This window comes from Curcuma longa, chromosome 1 (genome assembly GCF_044706935.1).
Source record: "Curcuma longa cultivar G26 ecotype Majalengka, Jawa Barat chromosome 1, ITB_CL_G26_1.1, whole genome shotgun sequence".
NCBI classification, from domain to species: Eukaryota; Viridiplantae; Streptophyta; class Magnoliopsida; order Zingiberales; family Zingiberaceae; genus Curcuma; species Curcuma longa.
Genome location: NC_133861.1, coordinates 11,626,865 through 11,639,578, shown reverse-complemented (window position 1 = coordinate 11,639,578; position 12,714 = coordinate 11,626,865). Strand labels below are relative to the sequence as shown.

At 35.3% G+C, this 12,714-nt stretch overlaps 1 pseudogene; it reads right to left on the bottom strand.

Annotated features, from left to right (window-relative positions):
• Nucleotides 1-3,914: 3,914 nt before the first annotated feature.
• The window catches only part of LOC141824207 (pentatricopeptide repeat-containing protein At4g04370-like), a 10,449-nt pseudogene continuing 1,649 nt past the window's right edge, over nt 3,915-12,714 (bottom strand).

The window sequence follows — 12,714 nt, the reverse complement described above, 5'->3', positions numbered from 1 at the left end:
CCGCAACTCCAACTCCAAGTCCAAGTCCAACTGTCATGTCATGTCCTCGTTCTTTATGCCATGCCCAGTCCTCGAGCTCCTTATGGAGATTGAGATTCTGCAACTTGAGGTCCTCAAGCTCTTTATGGAGATTGAGATTCTGCAACTTGAGGTCCTCAAGCTCCTTATGGAGATTGAGATTCGGCAACCCTTTGAGTTCGTCGCGCAACTTACAGAGTTTGAGATTCCGCAACTCGAGGTCCTCGTTCTTCTTACGAACCTTCTCTATATATTCCTTGAGACCCTGGATTGTGTTGGGGATTTCTTCGGCCATGGCTCTGACGGCTCTTTTGATTTAGAGGCGGAGGGGGCGGAGAGAACACGAGCAAAACCTAAATGGATGAGCGAAAAGACCGATGACAGGTTGAGATATATTTAAAGAAACGTACCTCTTAAGCAACGGTGATCATTGAATCCAAAAGGTGTGATGAACGGTGACTGATGGAGTCTTTAGTTTTCACGATAGAAATAAAATTTCAGTTTGATCCGCTGGAATACATACGTACTTTCCACTAAATATATAATAAATCTTTTTTAATTAGTTTTTTTTTATAAAACTCAATTGATTAGTTCTTTTTATTTTTTAGATCAAATTCTTAGTTTATACATCACTTATAAATAAAATAAAAATAATTAAAAAATAACTCAAATAAACTAATTTAAAACGTAAATAACAACTGCAACTTGTGAATTATTATGTAATTTTAATCAAATATTTATGTTTAATCATAAAGAGTAAATAATGAAAAATAAATAATAGACAGTAAAATATTTAAAAAATTATAGAAATGCATCTCCATAAGTAAGATTTATTTGTTCTTTATATCATAATGAATATTTTATATTAAAATAAATGAAAAGCTTAATTTTTTATGCTCTTGATGATTAACAAAAGATAGGAATACAATGATCTTTCAAAATGCAATAAGTAAAATGCTTACCTAAATTAATGAGAGTTAAGTAGTAATGGAGTGTATTTTGGAAATATATACGCTATTTGGTAAATTCCAGTAATTTAGATAATTTTAAAACTTGTGATTTAATAAATTTCCGAAATTGAAATTTTAAAGGTCTGGCGGGATATCCGGTCACCTTCCTGCTTCCATTGGGTCTATGCAAGGTTATATTCTAAGCCTCAAAGGCATTCATATAATCAAATTTCACTTTCTAGCTATATCTGTCGAGTAGTTTATCAAGAATGCCCCTACAATTTTGAAATAACGAAGGAAGCTAGAGGAGTTACCCTAAACCTTAAAGAGTGCCAACCACAATATGTTGCCTTCATAGTTGCATTTTTGTGTGCACATGCATGTGGAAATTAAGTTAAAATAAGCTCAAACAAACAAGCATATTGCATGCAATTATATTTATTTTGAAGGAGCCTTGTGATTTCATGACTAAAATAGATGTAGATCTTCGACATAAACAATATCAAGGCATGTTTGGTAAGGGGTAATCAGGCTTGTAATGTAATCAGGATTACATTACAAGATGATTTACTTTGTTTGGTAACATTTTAAAGATATAATGTAATGTAATTGGATTACAAAAGAGGAGCCAAGATATGTAATCTGGATTACAAAAGAAATAGTATGTAATCCGATTACATTACAGATTCTATTTTTATCGTACCAAATATACCCTTCCACTTTATTAATAAAATTAATAATTTTATAAAATCAATAATTTATTAATTATAATTAATAATTAATAATTAATTATTAATAAACTTAATTAAAATAATTAATAAAAGTATTAATAAAATAATAATTATTAATTATTAAAATAAGTATTAATAATTATAATTAATAAAATAATTAAAATAATAAAATTATTAATAATAATTATTAATAATTTAAATAAAATTATTTATTATTATTATTATTAATAAAATATTTATTAATTATTTTAATAATTTTTATTTTATAATTTTAATTAATAATTAATTATTAATAAAATTAATTAAAATAATTAATAAAAGTATTAATAAAATAATAATTATTAATTATTAAAATAAGTATTAATAATTATAATTAATAAAATAATAAAATTATTAATAATAATTATTAATAATAAAATAATAATTATTAATTATTAAAATAAGTATTAATAATTATAATTAATAAAATAATTAAAATAATAAAATTATTAATAATAATTATTAATAATTTAAATAAAAATTATTTTTTATTATTATTAATTAATAAAATATTTATTAATTATTTTAATAATTTTTATTTTATAATTTTAATTAATTATTATTTAAACTAATTAATTATTTTAAAAATAAAAATAATTAATTAATTATTAATAATTAATTTTAAAAATTAATAGTTAATAATAAATTATTAATTATTAAAAATTATTAATTAATTTTAATTAGTAATTAATAAATATTTTAATAATTTTTATTTTTTATAATTAATAAAATTATTAAATAATTATTAATTTTATTAATAAAAATTATTAATTTTATTAATAATAAAAATTAATAATTAATAATTATTAATTATTAATAAAATAATTTATTTTAAAGATAATAAAAATAATCTTTATTATTACATTTATTTTTATTTTATTTTAAAAATTAGGAGGGTATTATTGGTATTTTATAATAATAAAAATTAGATTCCTTACTGAAAATAATGTACACCAAACACTGTAATGTAATCATTCTTGTAATCAAAGATTACATGCATTCCTTCAACCAAACATAGTAATGTAATCAAGATTACATTACATTACATTACAAACTTGATTACATTACAAGCGTGATTACATTACGTCGTACCAAACGTAGCCTAAATTAGTTCTTTTTATTTTTTAGATCAAATTCTTAGTTTATACATCACTTATAAATAAAATAAAAATAATTAGAAAATAACTCAAATAAACTAATTTAAAACGTAAATAACAACTGCAACTTGTGAATTATTATGTAATTTTAATCAAATATTTATGTTTAATCATAAAGAGTAAATAATGAAAAATAAATAATAGACAGTAAAATATTTAAAAAATTATAGAATTGCATCTCCATAAGTAAGATTTATTTGTTCTTTATATCATAATGAATATTTTATATTAAAATAAATGAAAAGCTTAATTTTTTATACTCTTGATGATTAACAAAAGATAGGAATACAATAATCTTTCAAAATGCAATAAGTAAAATGCTTACCTAAATTAATGAGAAAAAAAAATCTAACTTCAACTTGTCTCCTCTCGTCGCTAATTAGACATTGACCTATTTAAAATACAATCAACTCCATGCTAAGCCAGTATATTATCCCAAGTGGTAAGCATGGAGACATGTATTGCTTGAGATTTTGGGTTCGAATCCTCATAGCAATATGTATTTGTTGGTATCGTGCCTTCAAAAAATCCCTTAGGAGGTTTTCTGATATGGAGCCGATCCCCAGCTACGGCGTATTTGCAGGAATTTTCCTTCGATCGGCCACCCCTAGGGATTGAGTCCATGAGACTGATTGAGATTTATCATTTTTTGCCCCCGGGGCATAACTGAGTTGGTTACGACGTAGCAGATTTGCAGAAGAGGGCAAAGGTTCGAATCCTGACAAAGTCAGACAATACCCTCCTACGTCGTGGCCAACTGCAGTTTCCCGATTAACTCCTCACAAATGGTCAAAGGACCGATCGTGTGGGGTTTCTAAGGTGACGGATTCCATCTTTTTTGCAAAACAGTATATTATTAATTTTTATCACTGTTTATTTTTTTTATTGATTTGCTTGTCAACGATTCAATCTCTCACTCGGTTTATTTTATCGATTGGAATATTTAATTAATTTGATCTCTGTTCAATTTTAATTTTCTAATTTACTTTCGCATAAATAATTAATTTTAATTTTCTAATTTATTTCTTCCTAATTAAATAATTAGGGCCGACCGTGCAGGCGGATCCCACCTTTGCTGCAGCAGGGGTGCAGGCGGATTCCTTCAGTGCCTTCATCTCGCCGTCGAGCAGCTTCAGTAAAAAGACAATGTCCTACTGTTGCGGGTGCGCGTGATGTTCCGCAAAGAACGACATGATGTTCCCGTGGAGCTCGACGTAACTCCATGCGGGGGCTTTCCTAAACCCTCGCGCTCTCATCTGCGCCCACGCATTGGCAGCTCAAGCACGGAGGCTCTATAGGTAATTTTTTTTAAAATAATTATTATTATTTAAAAAAATTTCTCTCACTCTTTTTTATTCGGACTTGAGATCGACAATGATGGATTTAAATTTTTTTTTAAAATAAATTAAAATATTAATTTTAAAAATAAAATTTTTATATAAAATTAAATTTTCTTGGTTTTTTAAAGCAAAATTATTAATTAAATTTTCATATTCAAGTTTTAATAATAATTTTTTTTGCAATTGATAACATTGCTAAATTATTTAATCTTTCTTGAGACATAGTTGAACGTAAATAAGACTTTATTAATTTTAATTTTGAAAAATAAACTCTCAAGACTTTCAACTTTCTAAAAACTTTTCATCCTGAAGAAACACATACATTAATCATTAATCAGATACATTAATTTTTATCCTAAAAATTTATTTAATAGGCAAAAGAAAGATCAATTTATAATATTTTATTTACATATTCTATCAATATATATTTATTTCTTAATTCAATTCGTTCATGAACATGAAAATTATATTTTCATTCCATTTTTCAATCAGAATTATCTCGTTATTGATCAAATTAAATGAAGTAATTAGTCTGATTGTTGAATCATCAAAACATGCCAGCAATTTAATGATGAAATAAATCATAATAATAAAAGTCATTTTATAAAATAATAAAGATCATTTAATAAAAAAAATAATTGCTCACCGACAAAGGCGAGAAGGCCGAAGGGTTAGGGCGCGAAAACGAAGGCGTAGGCCGTAGGCGCGAAGGCAAAGCGCGCGCAGGCCCGACCGAAGGCGAAGGCGCATTGGCACAGGGTCGGGGCCGTCGGGCGAAGGGTGCACAGGGCCGGGCGAAGCTGCGAAGTCGCGAAGGCGCAAGGCCGGCCGGCGGGGCGAAAGGTGCGCAGGGCCGGGTGAAGGCAAAGGCGACGGCACAGGGCTGGGCGAAGGGCTCGTAGGGCAGGGCTAGGCGAAGACGCAGCCGCGCAGGCCACAGGGTGGGGCGAAGGCGCAGCCGCGCAGGCCGCAGGGCGGGGCGAAGGCGCAGCCGCGCAGGCCACAGGGCGGGGCGAAGGCGAAGGCGAAGGCGAACGGCGACTTGGAAATTTCGGTTCAAATCGGGGATTCATATTTCAGAGCGAAAGGAAGGTGAACGATTTTTAGAATTTTTTAAGAATTTTAAGAGATTTTCGGGACGCTAATCAATTAAACCAATTAATAAACTTATTTTAATAATTTTTATTTTTTAATATATATATTGATATATTAAAAATTGGGTCCCAATTAAAAGGGGTCCTAGGCACAGGCCTTAGTAGAGCCGGCCCTGCACGCATCTCCCACCACGTCCCACCTCCTTCTGCAAAGGTTGGAACCGCCAACCTAGCGGCCCCCCCCACCCCGGCCCCACAAGTATGAGGGGGAGTAAATCACGGTGAATGCGGGACTGGCCAGGACGTGGTGGCCGAAGGCTTTGAACAGGGCAGAGATTGATGTTATCGCAAATGCTACCCTGGACCTTCGAACCGCCCACCTTCTTCTGCAAGCATCCACGCCCTGACCAGCTGACCCCGCCCGTGGGGGCACCACGTCCCACCTCCGCATCGCCGCGTAGCTGTGCGCCAGCTGCACGTAACTGTTAGCCGAGTCCGGCCTCAACACCGTGATCCGCCTCGCTATCTCATCCGCCAAAGACGCGAATCCACCGGCCCTGCAGGCGTCGAGCAGTATCCCCAGGACGTCGGCAGTCGGCCTTGGCGACATGGTGTTCGCGAACCACAGCGCTTCTTCCAGCCTCCCGGCCTTGCAGAGGAGATCAATGATGCCCTTAGAGACCAAGCCGGCGCGACTACAAGCCGAGAGCACGGCCAGGAAAATGACACTGTTCGGTTTCATTCCCTTGCTGCGGAAGTCTCTGTACTCTCCAAGAGCCATGTCTCCCATCCCGTGGCCCCCGTATCCTGCAATGATCGCACCCCAGAAAACCAGGTCCTGCTCTGGCATTGACGAGAACCATCTTAGAGCGGCTCCCAAATCGCCGCACTTGGCGTACATGTCGACTAAAGAAGTGTCGAGGGAGATGGACGGAGCTGCTTCGTGCCTGATCGTGAAGGCGTGGACCAACCTCCCGTGGTGAAGCGCGCCCATCGAGGCACACACCTGGAGAAGGGAAACCATGGTTATGGCATCGGGTCGCTGTGAACCCGCCCGCATTTCATCGAACAGGTAGAAAGCCTCCTCCAGCTGTCCGTTCTGAGCATAGCCAGAGATCAACGAGTTCCAGGATACGACGTCTCGTTCAGTCAATATTATCTCAAACAGGTGGTGGCTCTGATTTAATCGACCGCACTTCACGTACAAGCTGATGAGGGCGTTCTGAGCGGCGACATCCAGGATCAAACCATGCCTGATTACATGACCATGGATGATGGATGGAAGCTCCGACGTTAGGTGACCCTAACTGCGCGCAAGCTGAAAAGGCACTGGCTAAGGCTGAAGAGGGAGGCGGCGACCCTGAATTCAACATCTGTTGGAAAACGAGCAAAGCCTTGTCTGCTCTGCCGATCTGTACGAGGCCCGAGATCATGGTGGACCACGAGATGTCGTCCCGCCGGTCCGACGAGCTGTCAAAGAGAAGAAACGCTTCGTCGTCCACAAACTTTAAATACATCCCAACGAGCGCGGTCTCGATGTGGGCGTCCAGCCCATGCCCAGATGTGAGTAACGCCGCATGAACTAGCTTGCCCAAGCGAGCCAATGCCGCTTTTCCTCTTCCTCCATCATCGCTGGTGGTGATGGAAGACACCAAGGAGCCGTACGTCCAACGATCCGGATGTCTTCCTGAATACTCTGATTCAAGGTCAAAGAACTCAACTGCTGCCCTATAATATTCATCTTTATTTGGTGGTAAATAAACTAATATTCATCTTTATTTGGTGGTAAATAAACTATCTGTGCCTCCTTTTTTGATCTTTCAGATATTTTATAAAACAAACTCTTTATGGATCTCCGATGGCCAATCCTCACATGAATGGCTAAGGATCCAATAAGTCCAACATTGATTCCTTCGGACATATCAATTCCAATTGATTAGTACGGTCAGAGGCGGGAGGCTGGCGCCGCTGATTTCGATTGGTGCGGTCGAGGAATGACCGGAGAAGCGAGTCACGGAGGCCAGACCTGCGTTCGTCAGATGCGGGATGCGGAGGCGCGGGCGAACGGCGACGCCGACGTCGTCGCCGCTTATTTCCGGTGGCGCGGCGGCGATTCTCCATTTTCGTGTATCCCTATTTGGCAGAGGACGAGGTCAAGCAGAGCACATCCCGTCCGTTCACTTGACAACGCCCCCTTTTATTTTTTCGCTTTTTTTAAATTCTTTCTGTAATATTTCTTATTTTTCAGTTTTTTTCCCCAATCGAAAAAAATTATTACCTGATCATCAATATTTCAGTAAATAAATTAATTAGAAGATTTTTTTTTTTTACATACGTAATCTTTGATATTTTAAAAATATTTTAAAAAAAGGTAAATTTCGAGAGTAAATAAAAACATTTCAACTAGAAAAAAGGGGAAAAGACGTGTGTGGACAATGGAATAAGAGTAATCTATATTCTAGCGTCACCTTTTGGGCGAGTAAACTCACCTCCACGTCAAAGCGGTGACCTGATCTCTTCTAAGCTCGGGATCAACTAGCGCCGTCGAGTTGCGTCACCGCCATCGCACATGCCGCGCGGCTGTTTGTCGCTTTTGCTTCCACCTCGAGCCCTTCTATCACAATTCACGCAGTTTAGTTTCTTTCGAGCTGCGCAGGTGCTTTCAAGGCGGAGGCGCGCGATGGTGGGGATTTTTTCTCGGATTTCTGGCGGATGGGGGCACCGCCGAGCGCAAAGCGCGACTGTGAGTTCTTAAACCTTCCAAAAGTCGAATCTTGTTCTGGATCTTATACCTGCCGGATCTTTTATGGTCTGCAATTTTTTTGTTGATGCTGATGACTTGTGGATGATACTTGTCGATATATTTTGGGGGTCGATGTTTGCGTTTGATTTATTTCGCGTATTTGTTGCAGTGAGATTTAAATTGTTGACGTTCGTGATGCTGGAAACAGATTATAACATTTTGGGGCGTGATTTTGATAGTTGTGGATTTACTATGTTGATAGATCAAGGTTTCAGATTAGAGATGTTTGTTTTCCGTGTACATATATTCGCTATTTACCCCACAACTTATCTGTGATTTTTTTTTTTTGGAAAAAAAAAAGAGAAGAACTTGCACTATAGTTTCTTGGATTTGCTCTTCAGTTCGTCCTATAATGTAGTGTTTTTTTTTTCCTTTTCTGGTTTTTAAATGTTATATTTTCTCACATAGGCTAATGTGATGCTTCTCTAGATAAGTTTCTTGAAATATTTTCACTTTTTATTCTAATTACTAGGTCTATTCAAGCTGATTGGATAACCACTTATTCCAAGAACTAAAAAATGTTAGGAAAAAGATCAATCCATATATGGCACTCACCTTTGATGAGTGATTGACCCTAGATACTAAATTCGACTAGCCCAAATCTAAAACATGAACTACAAGTGCATATTAGTGAGACAAGCAGAATTTGAACAATTTACCTCATGCTTTCGTCACATGTCGAAGTTGGTTGACACGACTTATCCCAAAAGCTAAAGTTGGCAAGAAAAAGACTAATTTTAACCACACATTCTTGAAGAATTCAACTCAAATTTAGCATCTTTCTTTAACAATCCTTGATATTGTTTATGTCAAAGATCTACATCTATTTTAGTCATGAAATCACAAGGCTCCTTCAAAATAAATATAGTTGCAATATGCTCGTTTGTTTGAGCTTATTTTAACTTTCCACATGCATGCACACACAAATGGAACTATGAAGCCAACATATTGTGGTTGCACTCTTTAAGGTTTAGGGTAACTCCTCTAGCTTCCTTCATTATTTCAAAATTGTAGGGGCACACTCTTGATAAACTACTCGACAGAGATAGAAAGTGAAATTTGATTATATGAACTTCTTTGAGGCTTAGAATATAACCTTGTCTAGACCCAATGGAATGATGAGACCCAAATAGTTGAGATAAACACAACTTTTGATGACGGAATGTATTCGAGGTTATAGTCAGCTACAATTGGCCAGAAAATGAAAAGTTATGGGTTGTTTTTATCATAGGCATGAACTTTCTAAAGCATTATTAGAGACTTGTTGGAATATTGCTGTGAGATGAGAAAGCTTGTTGCCGTAGACTCATTGGAAAATCACTGGATATGTTGAATTATCATAGATCATAAACAAAGCAGGCATTACCTGAACTAGGTCCTGTTCACTTTAATTGAAATGTACTGAACTATGGCAAATGTATTGAAATAATGCCTACCACTTTCTCTTAGTTGAGTGAGCTGTTGCATAGATTCTTTTAAAATTTTGGAACTTAAAGAGGCTCTAAGTGAATTTACCCAAACTATAGGAAGCGCCCCTCCAATTTGCTACTGCTATATACCTTATTAAATTCAAAGTTCAAATGCATGTATGCAAACTATTGGATGAAGGACTCTAACCTTGATGTCCTCATTTTTCTCTTGATAAGTTGTTTCTAAAAAATGTCTTTTTTTTGGAGGTGATATTGTTGAATCATTGGATCTCTTATTATGCTGTTCTACTCTATCATGGAAATTATATTCTGTCTCCTTACTTTAAAGTTTAAATGTATATTTCTCTGGACTAGGATGTTAGGACCTCATCGGCACCAATCATAGAGGAAGTTAGTGCTGCTCATACTGCTGTGAGCCATGGATTTGAAGAAGCAGTGGAGTTTAAGCCAGTGGAGCACCCATCCGAGCCAATAGTCTATGATCAACCAGTTGCATGCCCACTGCCAGAACCTTCAATAATAAATGTAGGTGGCTTCAAACTCATGAAGAATAATTAGATTAATAATTAATCTACCATTGTAAATTGGTATTGCTGATATGCCATGCCATGCTTATTCCTCTTCATAACTTTTCCCCTTGTAGAATATTCAGATAAGGATGAGTTGCTTTTCTTTTCTATCAGACACAGATTCAATCTTAAATTTTCATGGTGATTTTTTATTTAAAGAAGCCAATATATTGAAGTAATATTTTAGAATTTGTCATTTATTATCCAGATTATGGATATTGTCAATCAGTTATTGGTTCCCATGCAGCTGGAGATGTCCATTTTTGCACTTCACCAAACATTTATGCTTAATTAGAAAATGCAGATAGAGGAAAGTTATTAGATTTATTTTACCCAAGTTCTGTTATCGGCATTTTGTACACAATTTTTAGTGACAAACCTACCCTTAATCATTTCTGTAGCAAAAGAATGTTGCGTGAAATAAGGGTGTGCTAGTATGCAATGCCTTCCTGTATTGAGGTATACCAACATTTCAAAGAATGTTTACTATTGTTATTGACTTTATAAATATCAGTGGAAATGCATCTACCTACTATATACTAATCTGTGAAGCTGTAGATGAGATTTAATTTCTCAAAGATTTAGATGTAGCAATTGATGGACCATCATTCATGAGCATCCAAACCATCAATTTTGAAAGAGACTGATATCTAGGTTGGTGTCTGTTAATGATGGAGCAGATAAATATCTTTAAGTTGCTGTAGGAATTCAGCTTCAGTTTTGGTGTAATGATTCATTATTTTTTTGCAAAGTGTCAAAGATTTCTTTCAACTGAGTGATAAACATATTATGATTTTATCAGTGTTCTTGGATTTTCTTTCAGTGAGAATTTGGAACTTTTTGAGAGCAGAAAATTCTTCTGACACTGCGATATGCATGAACTTGTTATGATTTTATTTCTGTTTGCAAGAATATGGAATTTTGCTGGCACTAGAACTAATGATGGATTGCATTGAGGAGAAAGGGATATGTCTCTTATTTAACAATTCAGGGTTGATGTGAAAACATCTAGAAATATGCATCTATATAGCCCCTATACTTTTATCATTTTCACACCCTTATCAAGAAAAACTAACATATAGTACTTTTTTTTTTTGTTTAATATCTTCCTGCTCAACAAAATGATAACCACTCTATGTGCTCTTGGTTCTCTTGAAATGTCTGACTTGATAGACATGAAAGTTGTTGTTTCATTATTGAATATTGACTCATGAATACTAAAAAATCTATCTTCCATTAAGCAGCTAAGCTACATTTACTCGAGTTTGGATTTTGCTTCTCACTACATAGCAACAAAATTTTGTTTTCCTACTTTTCTACCTCAGTAATACATAATAACTAAGTCTAGACATAGGCCATCTGTTTGAAGGGTAACTGATGGAGACAAGTTGTTGCTTCCTCTAAAATGTATATAACCACAGGAAAAATGATTCCAAAGCTCAGCGTAATTTGGATAATGATGAACCTATTTGGGAAGTAATGTAAATGGGAAGTAATGCGAAGTCTGACAGTTCCACAATTGAAAGTCGAAGTTCGAGAAGTCTCTTTTATTTAGTAAAAGTTTTCATTGTTTGCAAGAAATTGTAAGAGTCACTAGATGTTCCATGCCTCTCGGTTGTATTTGATTAGTTGATCACTAGAAGTTTATATTTTTATTTTTATCACAAACTTCAAATTTGGATAGGAATGCACCATCAACTTATTTGTTGTCCTTGTGAGTTTTAGCTCATCTATGATTAATATCGCTTGATAGAATGCTTGTAATTGTATAGGCTACTTAGGTTGCTTTCTCATGTGCAATAGTGTTTTGCCCAGCAAAGCATAGATGCCTATATCAATGAAACCATAGTGCACGTTCAGTGTATCTTAGCAACATCTATTGTGTTTGTGTATTGATGGATGGGCTAATCGGGAAATAAAGTCAATCACAGAATAATCTTTAGGCCTAACTTGGCATGGTTAAGAAAAGCTCTTTTTGCATTATATTTTTCTCCCTCAGATCCCATGGAAGCTTGCATGATTATTATGGAAACATCTTTTGTTAAAACAGCCATGGAAAACTTAAAAGCGTTGGTCACTGAATATTGGAGACATGGAAATATTATTAAAATGGTCTTATATTATTAAAAGCTTCGTTTAACGATTCAACATTTAGAAAGTCTATTGCATCACCCAGAGACATGGAAATAACTACCTTGAGAGTTATATCTTGTCCATGTAGTTTGTTTAACAGTTTGTATGTATGTTTTTTTTATTATTATTTGTTACCATTTTGTAGTTGGAACACTGGATCACACCAAAATATTGGAGCTCTAGAGTCACAATTGGTAACTTTCTATTAGATCGTCGAACCCGTTGGTCTCGTGTGACAATCTTTTTCATTCATATGAAGAGTATTTGTTGATAGGATGCTTAGATTTAGAGGGCCATATTCTAACAAGCAGCAAGGATTTTGCATGAACAACCTACTCATTTTGTTCAGAAACCTGCTCATGTTGTTTCTCTTGATTGCGTTCATTCCCACATTTTCTATTGTTTCAGGATGGAAGAATATGGAAAGAAAGGAGGACATCTGTCACTGGT